The 25,743-nt window shown below is 43.4% G+C and overlaps 1 long non-coding RNA gene across 1 annotated transcript in view; it reads right to left on the reverse strand.

Moving 5' to 3' along the window:
- LOC126932791 (uncharacterized) overlaps positions 1 to 22,183 on the reverse strand; it is a 91,991-nt gene extending 69,808 nt beyond the window's left edge. The window contains exons 1-4 of the long non-coding RNA XR_007718325.1: positions 21,970 to 22,183; positions 16,594 to 16,788; positions 8,801 to 8,888; positions 6,779 to 6,834 (exon numbers count right to left, since the gene is read on the reverse strand). This is a non-coding gene — a long non-coding RNA (uncharacterized LOC126932791). The remainder of the gene's footprint in view (positions 1 to 6,778; positions 6,835 to 8,800; positions 8,889 to 16,593; positions 16,789 to 21,969) is intronic.
- Positions 22,184 to 25,743: the final 3,560 nt, after the last annotated feature.

The following is a 25,743-nucleotide window of genomic DNA, read 5'->3' on the forward strand; positions in this document are numbered from 1 at the left end:
TTCTATCAGTCGTTTAATGAGAAACACGTGGAAGTGGAGGGGAATGAAGGCGAGGATGGGCAGAGTTCAAGAGGTTCCTCCCCCTTCTGGTACAGAGGGGGATTTGTTGTGTAACCTAAACATCCCAGCATTCCTAGCAGAAAGAGGCAGAGAGCAGGAGGCCCAGCACAGCCGGCCTGCAAAGTTACCAAAGACTCCTCTCAGTCTGACAGTCCCTGTGACTTCGATCCTGGCTATCCTCATTGCTTAATAGTCTACGGTCTGCCCTGAGCTTTTGTTCCCACTTCAAGGGTATGGATTCAACCCCCAGAGGACAAGGTCAGATCCAGGAGCTGCAGTCAGCCCCATCCCCTGTGTGAAAAATATCTTTCAAGCTCACAAAGCATTTTGGGGTATAATATCTCAAAACTGGATTAAAATTAAAGGTACTCACTCATTATGCGCAGCCTGTTTCCACACCTGTGTTCTCAGTAAACCACACTGATTTTCACCTGTCATTCAGTTAGAAAAAAACCTCATTATCTTTATTCTACCTCTGTGCCATTCCTACATTCCAATGATGGGCAAAGGCAGTCAACTCTACTTGGGGAATGTCTTCCCAGTATCACTCGCCAATATCACTTCCTGTAATTTCCCTGGAGCACCTGCCCTAGTTCAGGCCTGATCCTCGCTCCCTAGGCCTTCTCATTGCAGCCAGCCCTGCTCCCCTTGCCAACCTTCCTTACCTGTTATCATGATCTTCCTGCAACAATTAACCTGGTAAAATCAGTCCCTGCTTAAATTGTTGGATCACTGTTTCCAATGGGATACATCCAAACTCTTTACCAGGGAACACGAGGCCCTGCATCATTCAGTCTCCTCTCCTCATCCCCAGCCACTTCTGCCTTTCATTTTTCTCTCCTGCAGCTCTGACTTGCTTGTAGTTAAAAGAAAGTCAGAGCTGCAGGAGAGAAACCATTTATCGCCCCCATTCATTGTCTCATGTTTTCCCTTTGCCTGGAATGCCTCCCTTTCCTCACCATCTCACACCCCCTGTTGCCCTGCCAAACTCCTACTCATTCTTTGTGGATCAGCACAGGCATCATCTCCTCGAGAAAGCTTTGCTCGACCTCTGTCACCCCACCCCAACCCCCATTGTTGGTGTAGGTGTCTTTTCCCATAATCCTCTATTGCTGCACTGTGCACCAAGAGTGACAGCCACCTGTTCATGTGCATTTGTTCCCATTTGACTGTGAGCTCCTCAAGGGCCAGGACTCTGTTTCACTCATCTCAATATCACCTGCTGCTGGACAAAGCCCTGGCAAAAAAAAAAGAATTAAATAAATATTGAATAAGCAAGTGAATGAATGGCTGATAGACTTGGTATAATGTACGAGGGAAAGTGAAGAGTCTAGGATAACTCGAGGTTTGAGGATACAGTGAATAGCTGGATATGAATGCTTTTCTTTCTTTCTGTTTGTTTGTTTGTTTGTTTGAGATGGAGTCCCACTTTGTTGCTGAGGCTGGAGTGCAATGGCATGATCTCGGCTCTCTGCAACCTCCACCTCCTTCGTTCCAGCGATTCTCCTGCCTCAGCCTCCTGAGTAGCTGGGATTACAGGCACATGCCACCACGCCCAGCTAATTTTTTTGTATTTTAAGTAGAGACAAGGTTTCACCATGTTGGCCAGGGTGGTCTCAAACTCCTGACCTCAGGTGATTTACCCGCTTCGGCTTCCCAATGTGCTGGGATTACAGGCATGAGCCACCGTGCCCGGCCATGAATGCTTCCCACGAGCATGGGAAGCAGAGAACGCATGAAAGTTTAGGGAGCAGATGGCCACTCCTATCAGGTAGAGATGTCCACTAGCTGGATCCATGTACACATCTGGAGTTCAGGATAGAGCTCATCTGGATGAGATATGTCATTTGGGGTATTGCTGCAGTGGAAAAATTCCTAGAGAGGAGTCTAGAAGGAGGAAAATCATGGAGGGAACCCTGAGGAACACTGGTAATAAAGAGTGGGCAGAGAAAGACAATCTCGTACAAACAGCAGAGGGGGAGCATCCAGACAGGTAGGAGCTGCTCCATTGAGGGGAGTGCACTCCAAAACAAGGGAGGAGTGCATTCCAAGAGGTGACCAGTGCTTCCAAATGCTGCAGTCATGGCTACCTTTCTTCAATGATGGGCAACACCTCATCCCCTCACAATGTGGGTTCCAGCCTGTCTGCATGGCTTAGGATTCCCTGAACAGGCCACACCATTTACCCTCCCATACCTTTGCTTACTCATTCTCTCTGCCAGTAAGGTCCACACAAACACACCCCCAAACTGTCATCATCCATCAAACATCATTTGAGCTTTTCCTCTTGAAAATCCTTCCTAGCCTACCCCTGCCCAGTGGTGACTTGACCACCCCCTCCTCTAGACCTCCACTTTTCTATAAACTTGGCTCTTACACATCACCTGTAATAATAGAGTTTTGTTTTCATGCCTATTTTCTCCACAAATTTGAGTTCTCTGGGGGCACAGCTTGCCTTATTTGTCCAGACAATGCCAAGACCAGACACAGGGTCTGCCATAAAGTCAGAAGTCTATATATTTTACTGAGAAAGAAAGAAAGAATAAAAGACTTTGCACATCAACCTTATTCAGAGAACAAATCAATAGAAGTACACAACTCAAGATCTGATTAATTGCCCATCTCCTCTGTTGGTTTTTGGTTAACTGAGCTTCCTTGGAAATGCCTGGGTTAACATTATACAAGATGCATTAAGTGGCTTTTGCCCTGGCTTCTATGAGCTTCTGAATGTAGATGCAAATGAACTCATCTGGGTGGGAGGGAGCACCTTCGGGGGTTATATAGAAACATCCGCTTGTGTTGAGGCTGCCAAACTGCCTTTCCCTTGCCCCCACTGCACCAAGGGTGTCTCATAAATGTAAATAATCATAATGACCATGCTCAAGGGGGTGTCAGTGGTCATAAAAGCTAGTTTTTATGGACGCTTCCCTGCGTCTCCTGGTGGGTGGTTAGAAATTGAGCAGGACTGATGGCCAGAGGTCTCCATACAGGCTGCATCTGAGAGACCTATAAGCTTGGGTGGCAAGAAGGAGCTCCAATCACAGGCTAGGACACTCAACTATTGATTGATAGAGGAAGGCCACCCACACCGTGCCTTCTGGAATCCATTGGTGAGTCATGGGCCAAGGGATTATGTGTTCAATATGGGCCATTGGGCCTGATACCAAGGCATTTCCTGCTTACAGCTTAGGGGAGCTGTCCTTAATGAGGGTGATGACCTGTAGGTCCAAGAAATAACCAGATGAGAGGGAAACCCTGGTCTTATTTACACCTCATGGGATGTGGCTTCCTAGGCCTTTTCTGTTTGAGTCTATATTTTCCAGGACCTCACTTTATACTCATTCCATCACTTATCTGTTGTGCTCATTAATTCCAAGGCCATTAATTAAGCACCTGGGCAGGATGCCAAAAGTAAAAAGATAGGTAAGACACGGTTAACACCTTTATTAGGTCAACTATGGAGAGATAAAAACCCGATTCCTTTGTGATATGTTAAGTATATACAGCGACAGAGGTATGTACCAAAGGAAGAGTTATCATGGAGGTCATATTTGTACTGAGTTTTGAAGGATCAATAGAATTTCACCAGGAAGGTACAAAGGAGGAAGGAGGATGCCCAGGTATCCAGTGGGTGGAGGAGGCACTTTACACAATTAGACACATAGAGTGAGAGGAGTGCTAAAATGAGGGTCAAGAGCAGGGGCTCCACCTTACACTACTCCAGGCGAGCACCAGTCACACAGGAGTGTATGGAGTCATGCAGGGCATAACCTGGTGGCCATGTACCCCAAGTGGCCCTAATCAGGAGACCTGGGTTTGATTCCTGGCTCTGATATTAACTAGCTGTATGACCTTGGATGATGCTTTTCACATTTCTCAGTCTCTTTATTTTATTTTTTTTTGAGATGGAGTTTCGCTCTTGTTGTCCAGGCTGGAGTGCAATGGCAGTCTCTTTAAGTGTAGAATAAAGAGGCTGGACTGGATGGTTTCCAAATATCATCTCTTCTCTAGTGTCTTCTATGAGTCTATGAGTCCAGACTGAGATAAAATGGGACTTAGAGCTAAAGCTTGTCATTTCAGGAATGAATTAGGCATTGTCTTTGGAAATGAGACCTTAATCTTCCCTGACTCTTAATTTCTGCACATTTTTTATAAAGTTAGTTAAACATTGGCACATGGAATATTAGCACTAAAAGGGAAACTGAAGATCATTTAACCCAAGTGGTTCATTTTTGAGAAGATGATTCTGAGGCCAGAGACAGTAAATGATTCACCCAAAGGCATACAGCAAGTTGGGTCAAGACTCAGGTCAAGACAGAAGTGTTCTTTGCCCTGAGCCAAGTGGTTCCCAAGTTTGACTTCAACTCTCTCCAAGACATTGTAACCTCCTTCACTCAAGTTTTGGGTTTATTGAAATAAAAAAAAGTAGGAGGCAAAACCAGCATCCTATTAAGAAGTGTAATGTTGCTAGGAAAGCCTGCTGGTAGATCTTTTCCCACACCTCCTGGCCATCCTGTTTCAACTTTGCTGGCTCCCAAACAGCAGAGCATGCTGTTGACCTGCAGATCTAGGACAATAGCCCACCTCCACCCGATAGTTCTTTGAAATATGAGAAATCCAAGCTCTTGTCCTCAAAAGTAAATGAATTCTATGAATATATTTAAATCACTTTAGACATAGGTCAGAATATTCTAAGCACTATCCACCCCAGGTATCCAAACGAGCAACCCATGTGTCGTTCTAGTTCTCTCCCTTCTCTTTCCCTTGCTCTCATTCTAGTTCCAAAACATACCCCTATCTCTATCCCCACTGACCTACTTCAGGGCCACACACTTTCTCACCTGAGTTCTTACATTAGTCATCTAATCAATCTCCCTCTTCTCGTGCAGACCCCTTTTGCCACCATAAGGATCCTGACTCTCCCTCTGCTCAAAGGCAAATCAGGTGTGCCCCATACCTATCAGATAAAGCCCACCCTCTTCAGCCTGGCATGCCATGCCTTTTGTGACTTTTCCCTGCCTGCTTGTCATCACTCATCTTTCAGCCATTCCTGCTCTGCCTTAATCCTCCACAAAAATACACTATTATTATTTATGGTTCCACAAATATATTATGTTTGCTCAAGTCTCCCTACCTTTACTGGGGCTATTTTCCCTGCCAGAATTGCTTCCCCCATCCTCAAATCCATCCACTTTGTATCACTCTGCTTGGGCTGCCATAACAAAGTACCATAAACTGGGTGGCTTAAACAACAGAAATTGATTCCTTCACAGTTCTGGAGGCTAGAAGTTCATGATCATGCTGCCAGCAAATTCAGTTCCTGGTAAGGGCTCTCTTCCTGGCTTGCAGACAGCCACCTCCTCCCTATGTCCTCACAGGGACCTCCTTCTTCGTGCAACTGTCTTTGGTGTCTCTTCCTTTTATTTTAAGAGCACTATTAAATTAGGGTTATAATTGAAATTAAACATGACCTTAACTTTAACCTGACATTTAACCTTAACTATCTCCCTAACAGTCTTATCTCCAAATGCAGTCACATTAGGAGTTAGGGTTTCAACATATGAAGTAGGGCAGGGGAATAATGAAGCCTGTAACACTTCTATTATAGCTTTTATTTTTATGTATTAAGATTATTTGTTTTCAGCCGGGCTCCGTGGCTCACGCTTGTAATCCCAGCACTTTGGGTGGTCGAGGCTGGCGGATCACCTGAGGTTAGGAGTTGGAGACCAGCCTGGCCAACATGAAGAAACCCCGTCTCTACTAAAAATACAAAAATTAGCCAGGCACAGTGGTGGGCACCTGTAATCCCAGCTACCTGGGAGGCTGAGGCACAAGAATCACTTGAACCTGGGAGATGGAGGCTGCAGTGAGTCGAGATCGTGCCATTGCATTCCAGCCTGGGAGACATCGCGAGACTCCATCTCACAAAAAAGAAAGTAAAAAATTATTCGTTTTCACATCTGTCTCTTCCACTGGCTTCTGAGGGAACCTGGAATGCCTTAGAATCTGTAGCTCAGTGAGGGTCCATCTAGATTTTGCGAGACCCATCCTCCCTGCCCCAGGCTTACAAAGTGTGGTGAGCCTTCATTGGGAAAAAGATTAAAAGTCAGGTATAAAGTGAATTTAGAAAGGGTCCATGCAAGTGGCACACCCTGGAGTTCAAGCCTTAGAGCTTCATACTTCATCTGTCTCTGGGCTTAGTACAGATGTATCACAATAAAAAGCCTCAACAGCCTCAGTATGTACTGGAAAGACTGGATTTAAATCCAATTTCTCATCTCTCTTTGGGCAGAGAAGTTAATTATCCGCACGCTGGTATTTCTGCATATGTAAAAATGAATTTCTAATACCTGCCATGTTAACGTTGTTTTGCGTTGAAGATATATTTAGGTAACCTGAAAATATACCAAATATTTGTTTACTTGCATATTGTCTGTGTTCCCCACCACAGTCTAAACCCCATGAAGAAAGAGAATTTGCCTTGGTCATTGCTGAATGCCTGTTGTCTAAAATAATGTCTAGAAATGGCTGGGTGTTCAATGAATGTTTACTGATGGAAAGAATATAGTACCTCCTCATATCTGAAACAATGGTGCCTGGTATCCATTGATAGGTTAAGTTCTTCCAATTTTAACTTTTACTATTATTAATAAATCTTAGTTAAATGAGTAATAAGGAGAAAGAAAATACAAATATCAGAAGAGTAAAAACTACTCACAGGCACTGGAGAGCAAAGTAATCCAAAATTTCATATGATCCTAAATGTTTTCAAACCTAGAATTAAAAAAAAAAAAATCTCAAAAAAAAAAAAAGAAAGAGAAAAGCAAACAAAGGAATAATACACACGTATACACGCAAGGAACACTGAAAACCCTTCAGGCGGTTAGCTGAGAAAAAGATAGGAAAGCCCCAGAAATTTGACATCGCTTCACTGGTGACCAAGACAGCATATTTATTCATTGTTCAGCAGCTCCCTTCTTATTCTCCAGGGAGTGGAAAGTGTTGCTGGGTTCTGGACGAAAGCCTCTCCCGTCAGCTGTTGAAGAGAATTGCTGTCATCAGACAACCTCAAATCATGTCAAGCCCCAGTCTCTGCCAGCACTGAGCTGAAAAGCCAATCCTCCAACTTAGCTCTGAACTCTTCACCCCAATCAATTAAGAGCGATCCCATCAAAAACCCCAAATAAGTTTGCTTGGCCTGACCTTGACGATTCTAGTTAAAGAGACATCGCTCCTCCTGGAAGAATCTATTATTTTTAAATGGCTCACACGATGGCTGAGGAATTCAGGGAGAGTTACACCGAATCCCAGCACCCGAGAGCTGAGAGGGACCTTGGCACTCAGAGTCCATTTTTCACTATAAAAGAGGAAACTGAGGCTCAGAGACAGCGACTGTCTTTCTTGAGGTCATATAACTTGGCGATGATTGTTGTTAAATGTATTCCTTACGCCAGTCACAATGGCTATGATTAAAAAGTCAAAAAACAACAGATGTTGGCGTGGATGTGGAAAAAAGGGAATGCTTACACACTGTCGGCAGGGAAGAAATTAGTAAACTAGTGCAACATCTAGGAAAAACAGTGTGGAGATTTCTCAAAGAACCAAAAATGAAACTACCATTTGACCCAGCAACCCCACTACTGGGTATCTACCCAGTACTTGTACCTGTACTTGTAGGTTTATTGCAGCACTATTCTCAACAGCAAAGTCATGGAATCAACCTAAGTGTCCGTCAGCAGCTAAGTTGATAAAGAAAACATGACTGGGCATGGTGGCTCACACCTGTAATCCCAGCACTTTGAGAGGCCGATGTGGGTGGATCACTGGAGGCCAGGAGTTTGAGACCAGCCTGGCCCTCATGGCGAAATCCCATCTCTACTAAGAATACAAAAATTAAACAGGCCTGGTAGCACGCACCTGTAATCCCAGCTACTCGGGAGGCTGAAGCAGGAGAATCACTTGAACTCGGGAGATGGAGGTTGCAGTGAGCTGAGATCATGCCACTGCACTCTACCATGGGTGACATAGCAAGACTCTGTCTCAAAAATATATGTATATGGTACATATACACCATGGAATACTACACCACCAATTAAAAAGAATGTCTTTTGCAGCAAGATGGATGGAGCTAGAGGCAATTACCTCAAGAGAAGTAACTCAGAAACAGAAAACCAAATACTGCATGTTCTCACTTACAAGTGGGAGCTAAACAATTGGCACACATGAACATCTAGCGGGGAATAACAGACACTGAGGGTTTCAAAAGGGGGAAGCATCAGAGGAAGAGAGGGTTGAAAAAGTTCCTGTTGGGTACAATGTTCACTGTTTGGGTGATAGGCACACTAAAAGCCCAAACCCTACCACTACACAGTATATCCACATAACAAACCTATACATGTACCCCTGAATCTATAAAAATAAAACTTTAAAAATTTACAAAAAAAAAAGGATTCTTTAGCTTTCTACTCAGTTCATCAATCCTCACAATTGACTGTGCCAGTGACTGACTCATGATTCAAGAAGAACTTGCTTCCACTTCTCAGACCTTGTTCCAGTTTTTCATTCTGCTTCCCATGCACTGTGTGAACTTGGACAAGTGACTTCACCTCCTGAGCCTCAATTTCATTCTTCAAAAGACGGGATAATAACATTTATTTCACATGTGTGTTATCAAGAGGAAATGAAACAGCATTTAATTAAAACTGTTACTTATAGTGCTCAATAATGGTTAGTTTCCCACCTTTTTCCTTTCTTCCTTCCTCTTTCTATTCCTTCTTTTCTTCTTCCTTGCTTTCAGGCCTTCTTTCTTCCTCTGTTCTTAACAAGTACTGTAATGAATATAAAGAAATTTAACAGAGGATCCTTGCTTAAAGGAAATTAATCTCCAGGTGGCTTCAGTTTCCTCATCTATAAAATGTGAAAGTGGGAATGGATAACTTCTCCAGATACATCCTCCCCTGACCAATTTCTCTGCAGTAACATGCATACACATGTAGTCAGCACAGATTACCAAGCACCTCTTCTTAGCCAGATCCTGAGCTAAGCTACACAGATAGATAGATTTACATTCCCTGTCCTCCGCAAGCTCAAAGAAAAATTGTAGCTGAAGACAAGGGGGAAAACCCATAGTAGGCATGCAATTTATATAACTTTTAAAGAGTTCGGAAGTCAAGTAGAGAAAGGGGAAAATAGCCACATCAGCGTCTAGTGATGAGACAGTCACAGGGGGAAACCCACAAGTACTGTAGCTCTTGTCCGATTAAAAAATACGCACGAGTGTTAAAAGGAAGTAGAAGTTCACCACTCAGGGCAAACTATTTACGGGCACCAAATATTCTGAAGGAAATCTAAGGCATACCAACTACTAAATATATTCAGTCTTCTAGGTTCTATGGTTAAGCTTGGTAGGAAAAAAAATACAAAACCATATGATACTGGAAAGAAAGAAAGAAAAGGAAGAGATAGAAGAAAACGAGAAGGAAGAAAGGAAGGAAGGAAAGTAACTTTGGTTTATACTTCTATGTACTCTGTTCCATGCCAGGCCCTTCACTGATATTATTCCATGAACGAAAGAAAAGGAGGAGAGAGGAAAGAAGGGGAAGAGAGGTGTGGGGTGGGAGCAGAGAGGATGGAGAGGAGGGAAGAAGGAGAGAAGCAGAAATGAAGGAAGGGAAGAAGGGAAGGGAAGAGAAGGTAGAAAAAGAAACAGAAGGAAGAAACATACAAGATGGATATTACCTTTGTTTTAATTGTGAGAAAACTAAAGCCAACAGATGAAATGTCTCACACAGGCCACACGGATAGTAAGAAGCAGAACGAGGATTCAAAGCCAGCTACGTCTGATTTCAAAGCTTGTGCTCCTTTCAGAATATCCTAATCACCAGGGCAGAGTCCAGTTTATCCCTCAAATGATGGTATAATTGCAAAGTATAGTCCAAAAAGCAGTAGCCAGGACCTCATAAGAATAAAAGAAACAGAAATAAGAGCCCGTCCAGGTGCCCAAAGAATTCCACCACTCCTGTGATTAGCTACACAAGATTCACCTTTCCCTTTGCTATTTATTGACTGAGTTAACCCTAGGCAAGTCACTGCACCTCTCTGGACCCCCAGTAATCTGCAAAATGGATCTGTAATATCTTCACCATTTGATGAAGGAGACTGCATTAGCTAACCTCTTGAGATCCCCTTCAGCTTTAAGCCCTTGATTCTACTCACATCACAGAATCTCATACCTGGAAAGAATGGTAGGAATAAGTGTTTCTCAAGCTTGAGAAGCAGACAGACCTTGGAGAAGAGACTTCTATTTGCCCCCTTTATCTGTTCTCTTCTTTTACTAGTGATACAATTTTTAGCTGGTCGCAAGACTTTTCAGCTGAAGAGATTTCTTGCAGCTAGGTGCAGCCATATGACCAAATTATAGGATGTGAAAAGAAGTGATTTGGGCAACTTCTGTCCCTGAAAGAAAACAGTAGGCTCTCCCCCTTTCCTCCTTCCTGCTGGATGGAATGCAGACTTGAGGGCAGGAGCTGGAGCTGCAGTCTTGGGTCACAAGGTGGAAGTCAAGTGTTGAGCACTGCAGAGCAACATGAGGGAAAGAGCAGGGGTCTGGATGATTGTGGAGCTTTAATCTAATGTATATACTAGGGTTTTATAGGAGAGTTCAAAGAGCTCTGTTATTAAAGTTCAAATATGTCCAACCTCCTGGTTAACAGGGGAAGGAGATAAAATCCAGAAAGGGGAAGTGGTTTGCCCGAAGTTTCACAGTAAGGGGGACGCCGAGTTCCCCACGCCTAGAAACCAGCCCTTCACCTGAATCAGACCTACTGATCAAGCCAGACACAGCGCCTAACCTGAAAACAACCCGACAAGGTTTCTTCAAGTCCCTCAACCCACTTTTACCCCGCAGAGAGAGCTTCCCTGTTGCTCATAATTTTTCAATGACTGTCTTATCTCCATCCGTATTTCACTCTGAAGAGAAAGAGCCTTTAACCACAGCAGGTACTATACCCTGAGGATGCCTTGATGATTGTGGAGCCATCGTTCTAGCTCTGGACCACCTACCTCGACTTTATATTTGAGAGAGAAATCAATTCCTATCTTGTTTATGCCATTGTCTCCTAACAAATTCATTCCTTTTAAAGAAAAAAAACCTCTCCAATTCCCCAATTTGGGAAACGCACCACATGAAAAGTTAAACACTAATATTCCAGATGTTTTCATGGTGCTGCTAGAGCCATAAATACAAATTCAAATGGGACTGCTGAAACCTAATGTCTATAAATGGAAATTGAGGGGAAGCGTCCTCTAAATAATTCAGATTGTTTTATATTGAATGAGAAGGGGTTTGGGTAATCATTTCAACATAAACACAAAATGGTACAAATTACTGCAGAACTTTTAAATTGCCCTCATCCCTACCCTGAGCCTGAAGGCCCAAGGAACTCGATTAGAGAAAGAAAAAAAAATGATCTAATCCAATTGTTTTAAAAGAAATTTCTCAGTGACTCCAGGGCAATATCTGGTGGAGACAGAAGTCCTGAGAGCAGGAGGCAGGACAAGGTGGAGGCGGAAGAAGGAGAACCTTGGGTCCCCATCCTCACCTCAACCAGAGCACCACTGCTTTAATCTAATGTATACACTAGGGTTTTATAGGAGAGTTCAAAGGGCTCTGTTGTTAAAGTTCAAATATGTCCAGCCTCCTGGTTAATAGAGGAAGGAGCTAGAGTTCAGAAAGGGGAAGTGGTTTGCCCGAAGTTTCACAGTAAGGGGGAGGCCAAGTTCCCCACGCCTAGAAACCAGCCCTTCACCTGAATCAGACCTACTGATCAAGCCAGACCCAGCGCCTAACCTGAAAACAACCCGACAAGGTTTCTTCAAGTCCCTCAACCCACTTTTACCCCGCAGAGAGAGCTTCCCTGTTGCTCATAATTTTTCAATGACTGTCTTATCTCCATCCGTATTTCACTCAGAAGAGAAAGAGCCTTTAACCACAGCAGGTACCATACCCTGAGAATGTGCTGGTAAATTCCTAAACAGGCCAGGGAAGTCAGGGGCCCGCCAGCCATCTCAGCTGACCCAGACAGTTCCCGTAGCATCATGGCCAAAGGTGTCTTCTTCCCAGAAGGAAGGGTCAGGTAGGTGCCTGGTGTCAAGAACAGGCTTCCAAATTCTTAGGCATTAATGTTGGTCACTCAGATTAAAGTTAAAAGTGATTATTCATACGAATAATCCAGATGTTCCCAGTTCTCAGAGAGATTTTACACTCATTATCTCATTTGGGGACTCATACAATGTTAGACGGAACACTGGGCAGAAATTAATATGCCCTTCTGATAGCTGGAGGCCTATCAGGATATCACCAGAATGTGAGACTTTCAAGGGCAGAAGATTTTGTCTATTTTGTTCACTGCTATTTCCCTAGTGTTTACAACGCTCAACATGGAATGATGTTCAATACCTATTTATTTAGTGAATGGGTAATAAATGGCCCTTGTCAATCTTCCTCATCTCATCTCTCTTCACTTTTCCCATATGCCACTGACTGTGATCACACTGAACCGCATCCAGGTGCCCAAGTGTGAGAAACTCCTGCCCAAGCCTGCAGTTTTTACACGTTTTTTCCTCAGCCTGAAGTGGGCTCCTCCACCTTAGCCTCTATTGGACCTTTATGTCTCGATCTTGACATTCTGGGCTACAGATGCCTCACCAGGCAAGAGCACCCAGCCTAGGGGACAACTAAGGGTAAAAAATCTCCACTTGTGCTCTGCTTGCCAAGCTGGGCATCCTGCCATGAAGCTACAGTCACCCACAAAAAGGGGTGTCTTTTTCAAATTTTCACAAAAGCTCCATCAGAGCTGTGGTCCTGTGGACAAGTTCCTCCGGGGTTCTGTGTTCATACCCCAGAATAGTTTGGAGTCCGCTCACAATCTCTGGACTTGTCTGTTTCCCTCTCAAGGCGGTGAGTTCCTCCATGGCAGGGGCTGTCTGGTTAGAAGTTCTCAGGCATCAGTACCATGCCAGGCCCACAGGAGGGGTTCAAGAAATGTTTATTGAATGACAGAGTGAATGAATGAATGAATGGTGAGTGAGGCCTAGAGAGGTGAACTGACTTTTCCAGAGTCAAACAGCCAGTAAGTGGCAGAGCTGGCTTGAGCCCCCTAAATCTCCTGAAATCTAGTCTAGAGCTTTCTTCCATAGTGGAAATCTTCCTTCCAAATATTCCTTCTGGAAGTCAAGTCCTCAGAGACACCTTAGCTAGTGGTGAAGACAAGTCAGATGGACTTAATTAATTTTGAACACTCTCATGCATCGTACTCGCCGGGTCAGTGAGGGCATACAGAAATATTTAGGGAGACTCATTTTTCTACCTCAATTCTCATTTCTGTCTGCTTGTCACTCTTCACCCAGAATTAAGACATGCTGGGCCAGGAGCAGTGGCTCACGCCTGTAATCCCAACTCTTTGGGAGGCCAAGGAGGGTGGATCACGAGGTCAGGAGTTCGAGACCAGCCTGGCCAACATGGTGAAATCCGGTCTTTACTAAAAATACAAAAATTAGTTGGGCGTGGTGGTGGGCACCTGTAATCCCAGCTACTCTGGAGCCTAAGGCAGGAGAATCATTTGAACCAGGGAGGCTGAGGTTGCAACGAGCCAAGATCAGTCCATTGCACTCCAGCCTGGGCGACAGTGCAAGACTACATCACAAAAACAAAAACAAAAACAAACAAACAACAACAACAACAAAACAGGCATGCTAACTAAGTTTAAGCAGGTCCCATGCCTCCAATGCAGGCTGTTCTGACCCAGCTTTGCCCCTTCAGTTCTGATCCTGCAAACCTAAAAAGTTGCTGTACCACGTGGCTTCTCTAAAAGACCCCAAGAGCCAAAAGCAACTCACATTTTGGTCTCTTGGGGATAATGTGATCCAGATTCCCTGATGCTATGCTGCACAGGAGAAAGCGAAGAGTATAGAAAATCACCACATTGGCAGCAGGGAAACTGGAGTTCTGATCCCTGCCCGGCTATTCACACAGGAGTCATTTACATAGGTAATTTATCATCCAGGAGGCGAAGGAGATTTGAACATGCAACTGGACCAGGACTCCGGCTATCTGTAAAAGATTTGAAAGATACCAAGAGAAGGGGGGCTTTGATTGCTTCTCCATCCAAGGTGGGGGCTGAGCTAGACAGAGTGGAAAGAATCCAGGTATAGTCTCCAATGCCAGGTCCACCACTTTCTCACTGTGTCCTTGGGCAAGTCACTGGACATCTCTGAGTCTCCGTTTCCTCATCTGAATACAGGCGTCAAAATTTCTACATTGAAATCGCTTTTCCTCACTTGCCTGTTTTATGATCTTAAAATTGTTAACTGCCCTCTCTGGGCCTCCCTTCTTTCCTTACCTCCTTATCAGCACTGTGGCAGAGGAGGAAAGGGCATGGGCTCTGAGGCGTGATTTGCAGTGTGATCTTGAGTCAGTTACTTCTCTGTGTCTCAGTTTTCTCCTTTCTAAAATAGTGGTTACCTCATGGAGTTGTTACAAAGACTAAAAGAGAGGAAAGTATATCAAGTACTTGGCCCATTGTGAAGTGCTACACAAGTGTGAACTCGCTTACATTGTATGTGTGACTACTGAGTTAACAAATACCACAGATTAAAGGGTAGAGTACCTGGGTTCCAGTTCCAGTTTTGTCACTTGCTTGCTTTGTGATCTTAAATAATTACTTACCCTCTCTGGGTCTCCATTTATGTCTTCAGTAAAATGAAAGGGTGGGAGCTTCCTAAGGGCCTTCTAGTTCTTGCATTCTGTGTACCAGAATTGTGTACAGAGATTCTGATGCAGAATCCGCTTTGAACCTACTGCTCCCTGGATCTGATATGTCTAGCAGTGCTTGTGGAAAACCTAGTCCCTTCTCATCCTCTGGCCAGGTTAAGTTTAACTTCCTATGGGAATATTTCCCTGAGTCACTCAAAAACAAACAAACAGGCCGGGTGCCTCCCAGCACTTTGGGAGGCCTAGGAGGGTGCATCGCCTAAGGTCAGGAGTTCAAGACCAGCTTGCCAACATTGTGAAACCCTGTCTATACCAAAAATACAAAAATCAGCTGGGTGTGGTGGCACACGCCTGTAATCCCAGCTACTTGGGAGGCTGAGGTAGGGGAATCACTTGAACTCGGAAGGTGGAGGTTGCAGTGAGCCGAGATCTCACCACCGCACTCCAGCCTGGAAGACAGAGCAAGACTTCATCTCAAAACAAACAAACAGGCTTGGCACAGGTAGCTCACTCCTGTAATCCTAGCATTTTGGGAGGCCAAGGCAGGTGGTCAGGAGTTCAAGACCAGCCTGGCCAACATGGTGAAACCTAGTCTCTACTAAAAATACAAAACTTAGCCGGGCATGGTGGCATGTGCCTGTAATCCTAGCTACTCAGGAGGCTGAGGCAGGAGAATCATTTGAACCTGGGAGGCGGAGGTTGCAGTGAGCCGAGATGACGCCACTGCAGTCCAGTCTGAGCGAGACTCCTCAAAAACAAACAAACAAACACACACACCCACCCACCCCATTGGCTTCTTCCTGTGCTCAGAGCATTTACCTGGATACCACTCTTCTGAATTTGACTTACCATTGCATTAGTTTACCTCGTTCTTTCCCTGCTCACCAAGCTGGGTACTCCTTGAGGGCCTGGTCAGTCCCCCAAGTAACAAAGCGCCTGGGCTTTGAAAGCATATCCGAGCTTCAAGAAAGCACTGTCCCATACTATCTGGATGATGTTCTAAGTCTCAATTACCTCATCCACAAAATGGAGACAGTAATATCTACAACACAGGGTCGTGAGGATGAAGTGCCCGAATATCCACTGCTGGCAGAGGACACTTAGATGCAGTCACGTGAAAGGACTGGACGTCACCTTTCTCTTCGGAAATGTCCCCAGGGTGTGGCACAAAGGAAGCACGAAATACAGTGTTAGTGGGCTGCGTGTTCTGTGGTGAGCAGTTTGGAAACCCCCAACTCCCCATCCGCCAGGCCACAAGGAGTTAATGTTCAACACCCTTCTGACCCGGTTCCTTTCCAAACCAGGCCTGCAGAAGCCGAGAGCTGCTCCCATTGGGCCCGTGCCTGCCCCGCCTTCCCGCCGGGGAGGTCTTCCGCGCTCTGCGCTCCTCCAGTTTCTTTTGCTCTCCCCAGAATTTAAAAAGCCAAACAAAACCCTTTTGCTGTGATCTCACCCCAAACAAACGCACGGCTCCCAGACAAACGCACAGCTACAAAAGCAGCCCGCATTTGCATTCTAAACCGTCCCGGCCTGGGATGAAAAGCAGAGAATGAAGTCAAAGCGGCCGGCAGAACAATGAGCCCCTCCCGGCAGCCGCTGCCCCGGCCACCCCCACCTCGCAGGCTGAATCCCAGGCCCGAGACGCGGGACGTCCGGAGCAGCCCCCGCCGAGGAGGAACAGCCGAGGCGCGTCCACCTCCGAGGCCCTCCGAGCCTCGCCGGGCTCGGTGGACAGGCCCCGCCCGAGCGCGCGAGCTTCCTACCTCTGCTTTCTCTCCTCCGGGGTGAAAAGACCGCCCCGACCCGCAGACCCGGCAGAGTCCGGGCGGGAGGGCCCCAGGCCAAAACTAGGAGGAAACTGATCAAGTGGGCCGCGGCGGCAGAGGAAGAAACCACGTGCGCTGATGTCCTCCGAAACGCAGCGAAATGTTCCACCCACGGAAACCATTTGGGGCCTGCTAAAGAAGGGAGTCAGGGGTCAGAAAGGGCTCTTGGAGGGGAGGGGAAATATATGAAATTAAAAATACGTGTATATATTTTTATATATACAAACGTATATATGTGTGTATACAAGTCTATGTGTGTATACATGCATATGTGTATATACAGATTTTATATGTGTAGTATGGGACCAGGTTAAGTTTAACTTCCTCTGGGAATATGTGTGTGTATATATGCATATAATATATAACATATGTAACATATTATGTAACATGTAACATATTATGTAACATAACATGTATATATGCTGAAATCTACAAAATAAAAGTCAACACTCCAGCCGCCGCATTCGACAGTCCATAGGACACAACAATCCGTTGATCCTACCCGCCTTTCCACTGCCCCCCACTCATCCCTTTGCCGACGGCTTCTCTGCTTCCTCCGCATAAAGTCCATGCTCCGTCATTTTAATTATTCGGTCTAAACTCCTTGCCACTCGAACTCATAGGTGTACGCACCTGCCAAACAAAAAGCAGGGTAAATTCAACTCTTGTCCACGCTCACCTGCGCCTGCCGGGCAAGGCACACCTTGCTGACTATTCCCAATACATTCTTGACACCAACCCCTAATGGGTGGTTAATGCTGACTTACATCCCTACTATGTTTTCCCAGCGGATTCTCTTCCGCTCTTCTAAACAAATATCTTACATTTTCTCTTTTCTCAGCTCCCCGCTCTGCTCCCCCATCCTTCCTCATTGCTGCTAACCTTGTTGCTATTTTATTGAGGAAATAGACGCAATCAGGTCAGAACTTCTGCAAGCTTTCCCCCAGGCAACCACCTGATTTGTAGCGTGACTTGCCCCCTGGCCATCCTGTTTGCCCTCTGACCTGTGATTTCGCGTGAAAGCAGTCTTGCCCTGCCACATAGGCCGAAACTCCACCTGCATTCCACGCCCAAGCCCTTCACAGCTCTGAAAACCCTCCCAGAGCTCTTCTCTCCTGCACCATCACTTTTCCTCTGTCTGGATCATTCTCCTCAGCGCACAGACACTATCATTTCTACCATCTTAAAAACAAAAGCTAACCAAAAACAAGCGTCTCTTTTGGCTCCCTTTCTTCCTCCAGCTACTTACCCATTTCTCAGCCCCCATTTATAGGACAGCTCTTCAAGAATTGTCTATGCTAAGGGGCTTCAAACTTGCATGGTTCACCTGCCTGCAGAAGAGAATTTTGAAAAATTGTGTACTCTGGCCGGGCGTGGTGGCTCATGCCTGTGATCCCAGCACTATGAGAGGCCAAGAAGGGCGGATCACGAGGTCAGGGGTTCGAGACTAGCCTGGCCAACATAGTGAAACCCCATCTCTACTAAAAATACAAAAATCATCTGGGCGTGGTGGCAGGCACCTGTAATCCCAGCTACTCGGGAGGCTGAGGCAGGAGAATTGCTTGAACCCGGGAGGCGGAGGTTGCAGTGAGCTGAGACTGCGCCACTGCGTTCCTGCCTGGGCAACAGAGCAAGACTGTCTCGCAGGGGAAAAAGAAAAGAAAAAAGAAAAATTGTGTACTTTAACACACATTTGTAAGTTGTATCTAAAACTGTTCAATATAAATTTACATATAAGATCCAGGTGCAGCTAAATCATCAGCCACACACTCTGAATTTTATCATTATTATTATTATTAAGCTTAGTAAAATACCCACAACGTAAAATTTACCATCTTAACCATTTTTAAGTGTACAGTTGGATAGTGTTAAGCATAGTCACATTGTTGTGCAACCAATCTCTGGGAATTTTTTATCTTGCAAAATTCAAACACTAATCCCACTAAATGACAACTTTCCATTCCCTCTTTTCCCCAGCCCTTGGCAGCAACCATTCTACTCTCTGTTTATATAAGTTTGACTGTTCTGGATATCTCATATAAGGAAAATCATATAGTATTTGTCTTTTTGGTGACTGGCTTAATTTACTAAACATAATGTTGTCAAAGTTCATCCATGGAGTAACATGTGTCAAAATGTATATCCTTTTTGTGGCTGAATGATACTCTGTTATATGTGTACACCAAGTCTGAATTTTATTTCACTCTGAAATGAGGTTTTTGTTTATTCAACAAATGTTTACTGAGTACCTACTGTGTTTGTGTATATACATCTCTGAATGGACAATGGGAACCCGAAAGATAAAAAGCTCACAATCTAGCAAATATTTAAAAGGAGACTTACTCTCCTGTCCCATCTTTTAATTCATCACACGAGCCCGTGGGTCAGAATATCAAGTTTGCTCCTTAATCCCAAATCCCAGTGTTCCAACTTAGAACCCCGAGACTATCTAGTTCCAGAGTCCATGAATGCAAGCACATCTTGAGATCCTTCCCTGCACCAACTCACTCCCTCATAACGGCTCCCTTATAAGGGCTACATATATGTCTGTATCTCTCGTGAGATGTAAAGCTCTTTGCAAATAAGAAACAACTGTGACTTTGTTCTATATCATCAGTCTTTAGCAAGGTGCTTGGCACCTACAAATGCTCAATAATTGTTTTTTAATGTTTACTCCTAAAGCTGGATTCATTTGTTTAAAATTATTCAAATAATTCAAAATTCAAATTTAAAATAATCCCAAAATTATTTCTTGCTTACTATGTGTCAGGCCCTGTTCCAGGAGACAGAACTAAAGCAAAGAACAAAACAAGCTGGATCCATACTCTTATCACACATTCTAGTTGGGGGTTAGAAGAACCAATGGTAAGTAAAATAATAAGAGAAATATCACAAGGAGAAATTATTAGAATAGGGTGCTAGAGTCATAGGGGCTTGGGTTCATCCTGCTTTATAGAGGGAAGATCAGGAAACTCTTCCCTGCAGAAGTGTTCGTTGAGCAGAGAGATGAATGACAAGAAGGAATGGAGGAAGGGAAGGTCACAGGGAAGAGCATGCTAGGCAGAAGACACAGAGCGTGCAGAGGCCCTGAGGCAGGAAGATCATATTGAAGCAGGTAAAAGTTATCGTTTTCTTAGTTTGGAGATGTGGCAACAAAGTCTAGGAGAGAGACAGTGATTTGTTCACCTCTCACCGAAGGGGTAGCTAGGTTGGGAGTTGAGTATAATCAGAAGGTAGTTATCATAGTTAAGGGGTTTGCAGATATTTAACAAAGCAGTTCAATCCTCTGAGCTACAGAAAAGAAATAGCCTGTCTGAACTTGATCCAAACTAAACCCACTCTTCTCATTTTACACCCCCATACTGGGCCATCTGTTTCATCCACCTCTCAAGGCTTATCTCCCCCTACCATCTCTGAGTTGTTGACTCCAAAAAGCCTATCTCCATCCCAGATGTCTATTGTGAGCTGGAAGTTCCAGCTCCAAACTGGAATGCAAGCATTATTCTCTTTTGTACGTTGCAGTGTGTCCAAATGCAACTCGGAATTTGTGTTTGTCTGACACATGCTAGATGGTCAATACATATATTTGAATGAATACATGAATAATAAACTTCAGACTTGTTTATCCAACTCTTTACCAGATTTGTCCACCTTAGGATCCCACATATCCAAAGTAGTAATGATCTCTTACCACTTTCTCCTCCAAATTACCCTTTCCCTGTTTTCCCTCTCTCTGTGAGATCAGTACAAACTCCACCAAGTCTAGGAGAGAGACAAGACAGAAACATGGGCAACGTGTTTGATTTGTTCTTTTTTCACCTGTATCCAATAGTCTTCTCAATTCTAACTCTTTATATTTCTAGAATCCATATCTAGTTCTCCACACCTTCTGGGTATGCCTTGACTAAACATCTCATCACTTCTCCGCTGAATTATTACAATAGTCATCTAATTTTTCATTTCTTTCTGTCTCTCCTATGTAAACCATTTTTCAACTATTCTGTATAACACCTACCAGGGTGATCACTTTAAAAAATATTTTATTAATTTGTAAAAGCTATACATTAATTCTAATATGGAAAATGCAGAAAAATTTTGAAAAAAAAAGAAATCACCAATAATTCCACTACACAGAAGTAACTACAGGTTTAAAAAATTTTTTGTACTGTTACTTCTAATAGTTTGGCTGTGCAAATAGATATTTCTTTTTCTTTCTTTCTCTCTTTTAAACCCAAACTGGGTCATTGTATTGAAGCTTTAAAATTTTTGCTGACATTTTATCATGAATGCTTTCCTATACCCTTAAATGTTGTTGAATACATTTGAACTCTTTAAAATATTACATCAATTGACTATATCATAATTCATTTAATCATTTCCCAATTAGTTAACATTTAAATTGTTTACAATTTCATTATTATAAAATGTTTCAATTCTTGTACACAATTATTTTCTTAATCTCTGATTATTTCCTTATGATAAATTCCTAGAAGTAAAATTAAGATCAAAGGTTCTTGGTAAATTTGCCAAGTTTCCTCAAAGTAACTTTTAAAAAATGCAAATCGAAACATGTGATTCTCTTTTTAAAATCTCTAAATACAGTTTTCAGAAAATAATTCAGACTTCTTAGATAGATATATACAATTCATGATTTCTCCTCTGTTTACTCTGACATCAGCTTCTACCACTTCTGCACCTGAGCCCTTTACCTCAACCACCTCAAACTGCATAACAGCTCATGAATGTGTCAGACCTTTGGACGATGTTGTGTTCATTGTCTAGAACATCATGCTTCATTTTCTTCATCTAGCCAATTTCTACTTGTTGCTTCAAAATTTAACATTAAGCACTGTCTATACAAAATATATAATAAAATATTTTAGTACTTGCAGTGAGTTAATTTCTATGCTAAAAAGTTCACTTTATTTAATCATCACCACCATTCTGTGTAGGTATTATGTCCAATGTCCAACTGAAGAAATGGCTGCTCAATTAGTGAATGGCTTATGTAGTTAAGTGGTAGAGAGGAGATTTAAAATCAAATTTATCTCACTCTAAGCCCATGCACTTTATTAGTGCAATTTGCTTCCTCTCTGATCTTCCTGTATCTTAGATTCATCTTATCTGGGTGTTTCATAACATCCTAGGCTTACCTTTGTCTTTCTTTTTGTCCATAAGTCAGTCTTGCTGGTTAGACTGCAAATTTCTTAAGGGAAGGAACTATGCCTAATTCTCAATGTAGGACCCAGTGAACTTCTATTGAATGAATGATGAATGAATAACAAACACTGATTGTACTCTTATAACTCTGACCTTGGTTTTCCTTAATTTCCTTTGCCGTCACTGATGATGACTTCATGAGCTTGTCTTCTTGGAGAATCACCACGCATTTCCTCTGATGTCTTGATTCATATTGGAGTTTTCCAACTGAGCAGACATAACATCATGGGCATGAAACCCCTCTGCCAATAAAGGTGGTGGACCCCCAGACAGCATCCCATGAATCAAGCTGAAAGAGAGAGTGCCAGCAGTAAGTTTCCATTTGCCCACACATGCCAGAGAATGAGAGGAAAAACCCACAGAAATAGAAGGCAGAGACTTAATGGGTTAGTGAGAGACCCCTGTGTGCAGCAGGAACTGGCCTCAAAGGATTAAAGAGAAAATGAAAAGTGAAAACTGGGCACATAAATTTTAACTGGATTTGAAGAGATCAGGTCTATGGGAACCATTGTCCACCAAGGCTGTCTATTTGTGTCAAAATTCATTCCACCCTGTCCTCCCAACACCCTGAACCCAAGAGCAGTGTGGTGTTTATGTAGATACAAATAATTCTGCACCCCCCACCTCCATAACAGGCACCTTCCATAGCAAGAGTTTCTGAATGAGAGCTGCTTGGACCACATATTCCATGGTTTGGCCACTAAAGTGGCAATTATCCTTTATTTCCCTTCTCCACTTTCACCACAAACATTGCATGCAGCATCTCCACAAATGCCACCTAATAGTTTGTGTCACCCACTCAGGAGAAGCAGAGTGAACATATGCATAGACATGTATACTTAGACACACACACAGACACACAAAGTTGCGTGGATATCTAATCATAATATATTTACAAGTGCATATACATATTCGCACATAGAAACATAATATACACATACACTTCTGCATATAAACTAAAGGGGAGACTCTTCAGTCATCTATTCAATCAAAAAGTATTTAACAAGTACCTACTCTGTGCCAGCTACTATGTTCTAGCCTAAGGAAAAAATGAAGGATAAGACATTGTCGTTGACCAGAAACAAAGCCGCACACTTACAGCCATCTGATCAACAAAGCTGACAAAAATAAGAAAAGGAGAATGGACTCCTTATTCAATAAATGGTGCTGGGATAGCTGGTTAGCCATATGTATAAGATTGAAACTGGACCCCTACCTTTCACCATACTCAAGATGCATTAAAGATTTAAATGTAAGACCCCGAACTATAAGGATTGTGGAAGAAAATCTAGGAAGCACCTTCTGGACATTGGCCTTAGGAAAGAATTGATGACTAAGTCTTCAAAAGCAATCGTAACAAAAACAAAAATTGACAAGTGAGACCTAATTAAACTATAGAATTGCTGCACAACAAGAAGAAATGATCAACAGAGTAAACAGACAATCCACAGAATAGGAGAAAATATTCACCAATTATGCATCTGACAAAGGCCTAATATCCAGAATCTATAAGGAACTTAAACAACTCAACAAACAAAAAACAAATAACCCCATTAAAAAATGGACAAGAGACATAAACAGATACTTCTCAAAAGAAGACACACAAGTGACCAACAAATATATGAGAAAATATATGATCAACATCACTAATCATCAGAGAAATGTAAGTCAAAACCACAATGAGATAACCATCTCATACCAGTCAGAATGGTATTATTAAAAAGTCAAAAAAAAAAAAAAAAAAAAAAACAGATGTTGGCAATGCTGTGGAGAAAAGGGAACACTTATATACCGTGGGTAGGAATGTAAATTAGTTCAGTCACTGTGGAAAGCAGTCTGGAGGTTTTTCAAAGAACTTAGAACTACTATTCAACCCAGCAATCCCAATACTGAGTATATATCCAAAAGAAAACATATCTTTCTACCAAAAAGACACATGCATTCACATGTTCATTGCAGCACTATTCACAATAGCAAAGACATGGAATGAACTCAGGTGCCCATCAATGGTGGACTGGATAAAGAAAATGTGATACATATACACCATGGAATAGTATGCAGCCATTTAAAAAATGGAATTATGTTCTTTGCAGCAACGTGGATGCAGCTGGAGGTCATTATCCTAAGTTACTAATGCAGGAACAGAAAACTAAATACCAGATCTTCTCACTGATATGTGGGAGCTAAACATTGAGTACTCGTGAACATAAGGATGGCAACAATAGACATTGTGGACAACTAGAGCAGGCAGGGATAGAAGAGGGCAAGATTTGAAAAACAAACTGTTGGGTACTCTGCTCATACCTGAGCAATGGGATCATTGGTACCCCAAACCTCAGCATCATGCAATATACCCAGGTAACAAACCTGCACAGGTACCCCCTGAATTTAAAATAAAAGTTAGGTGGCCAGGCGTGATGGCTCATGCCTGTAATCACAGCACTCTGGGAGGCTAAGGTGGGCGGATCACGAGGTCAGGAGTTCAAGACCAGCCTGGCCAACATGGTGAAACCCCCATCTCTACTAAAAATACAAAACATTAGCTGGGCGTGGTGGCATGCGCCTGTAATCCCAGCTACTCAGGAGGCTGAGGCAAGAGAATCGCTTAAACCCGGGAGGCAGAGGTTGCAGTAAGCCGAGATCGCGCCACTGCACTCCAACCTGGGCAATGGAGCAAAACTCCGAGACTCTGTCTCTAAATAAATAAATAAAAGTTGGGGGAAAAAAATCATTGTCATTGCCCTCAAGGAGTTCACAGTCAATAGATGAGATAGATAGATAGATAGATAGATAGATAGATAGATAGATAGATAGATAATCAATTACAGAGCAAGAAAGAAGTAGAAGGCCAGCAAAGTCATCCAATCTAACCTCAGGGCTCAGTTTTCCTGGTGAAGGTGGAGGTGGATCTGATCCTTGAAGAGGACTAGGAAGAAGTAAATACATATGCCAAAGCAAAGTGGTATGAGTTTGGGAAAACTGCAAGTAGTTCAGAATGGCTGGATTTTAGGGGACAAAAGGAAAGGAGGGTGTGTTGAAAGAAATAGTGGTAGAGAGATAGGCAAGTTCTAAATCATGAAAGGAATCTCATGCTGACATTCCAAATCTTTTTTTTTTTTTTTTTTTTTGAGACAGTCTTGCTGTGTTGTCCAGGATGGAGTACCATGGCACAGTCTCCACTCACTGCAACCACCGCCTCCGGGGTTCAAGCGATTATCCTGCCTCAGCCTCCTGAGTAGCTGGGATTACAGGCATGTGCCACACATGGCTAATTTTTGTACTTTTAGTACAAACGGGGTTTCACTATCTTGGCCAGGCTGGTCTCGAACTCCTGACCTCAGGTGATCCTTCCACCTCTGCCTCCCAAAGTGCTGGGATCATAGTCAGCAGCCACAGCACCTGGCCTGAAACTCCAAATGTAATAACATGGCAGACTTAGCTAATCCAGAACTACCTTCTCCAGAAAAAAAGAAAAAAGAAAAAAACCAGAAACAAACATAGAAAAACAACTTTCTCTTTCCATTAATGTATGATCAGATCCAAAGAAGTTTCATACATCAGAAAGAAAAGAGGAGTAAAAAACCAAAGTAAGGCCGAGTGCAGTGACTCATGCCTTGGGGGCAGATCACTTGAGGCTGAGAGTTCCAGACCAGCCTGGCCAACATGGTAAAACCCCATCTCTACTAAAGACAGAAAAATTAGCCAGGCATGGTGGGATGTGCCTATAATCCCAGCTACTCAGGAGGCTGAGGCATGAGAATCCATGAACCTGGTAGGCAGAGGTTTCATTGAGCCCAGGTCACACCACTGCACTCCAGCCTGTGCTACAGAGCAAGACTCTTTCTCAAAACAACAACAACAACAAAA

This window comes from Macaca thibetana, chromosome 1 (assembly GCF_024542745.1).
Source record: "Macaca thibetana thibetana isolate TM-01 chromosome 1, ASM2454274v1, whole genome shotgun sequence".
NCBI lineage: Eukaryota > Metazoa > Chordata > Mammalia > Primates > Cercopithecidae > Macaca > Macaca thibetana.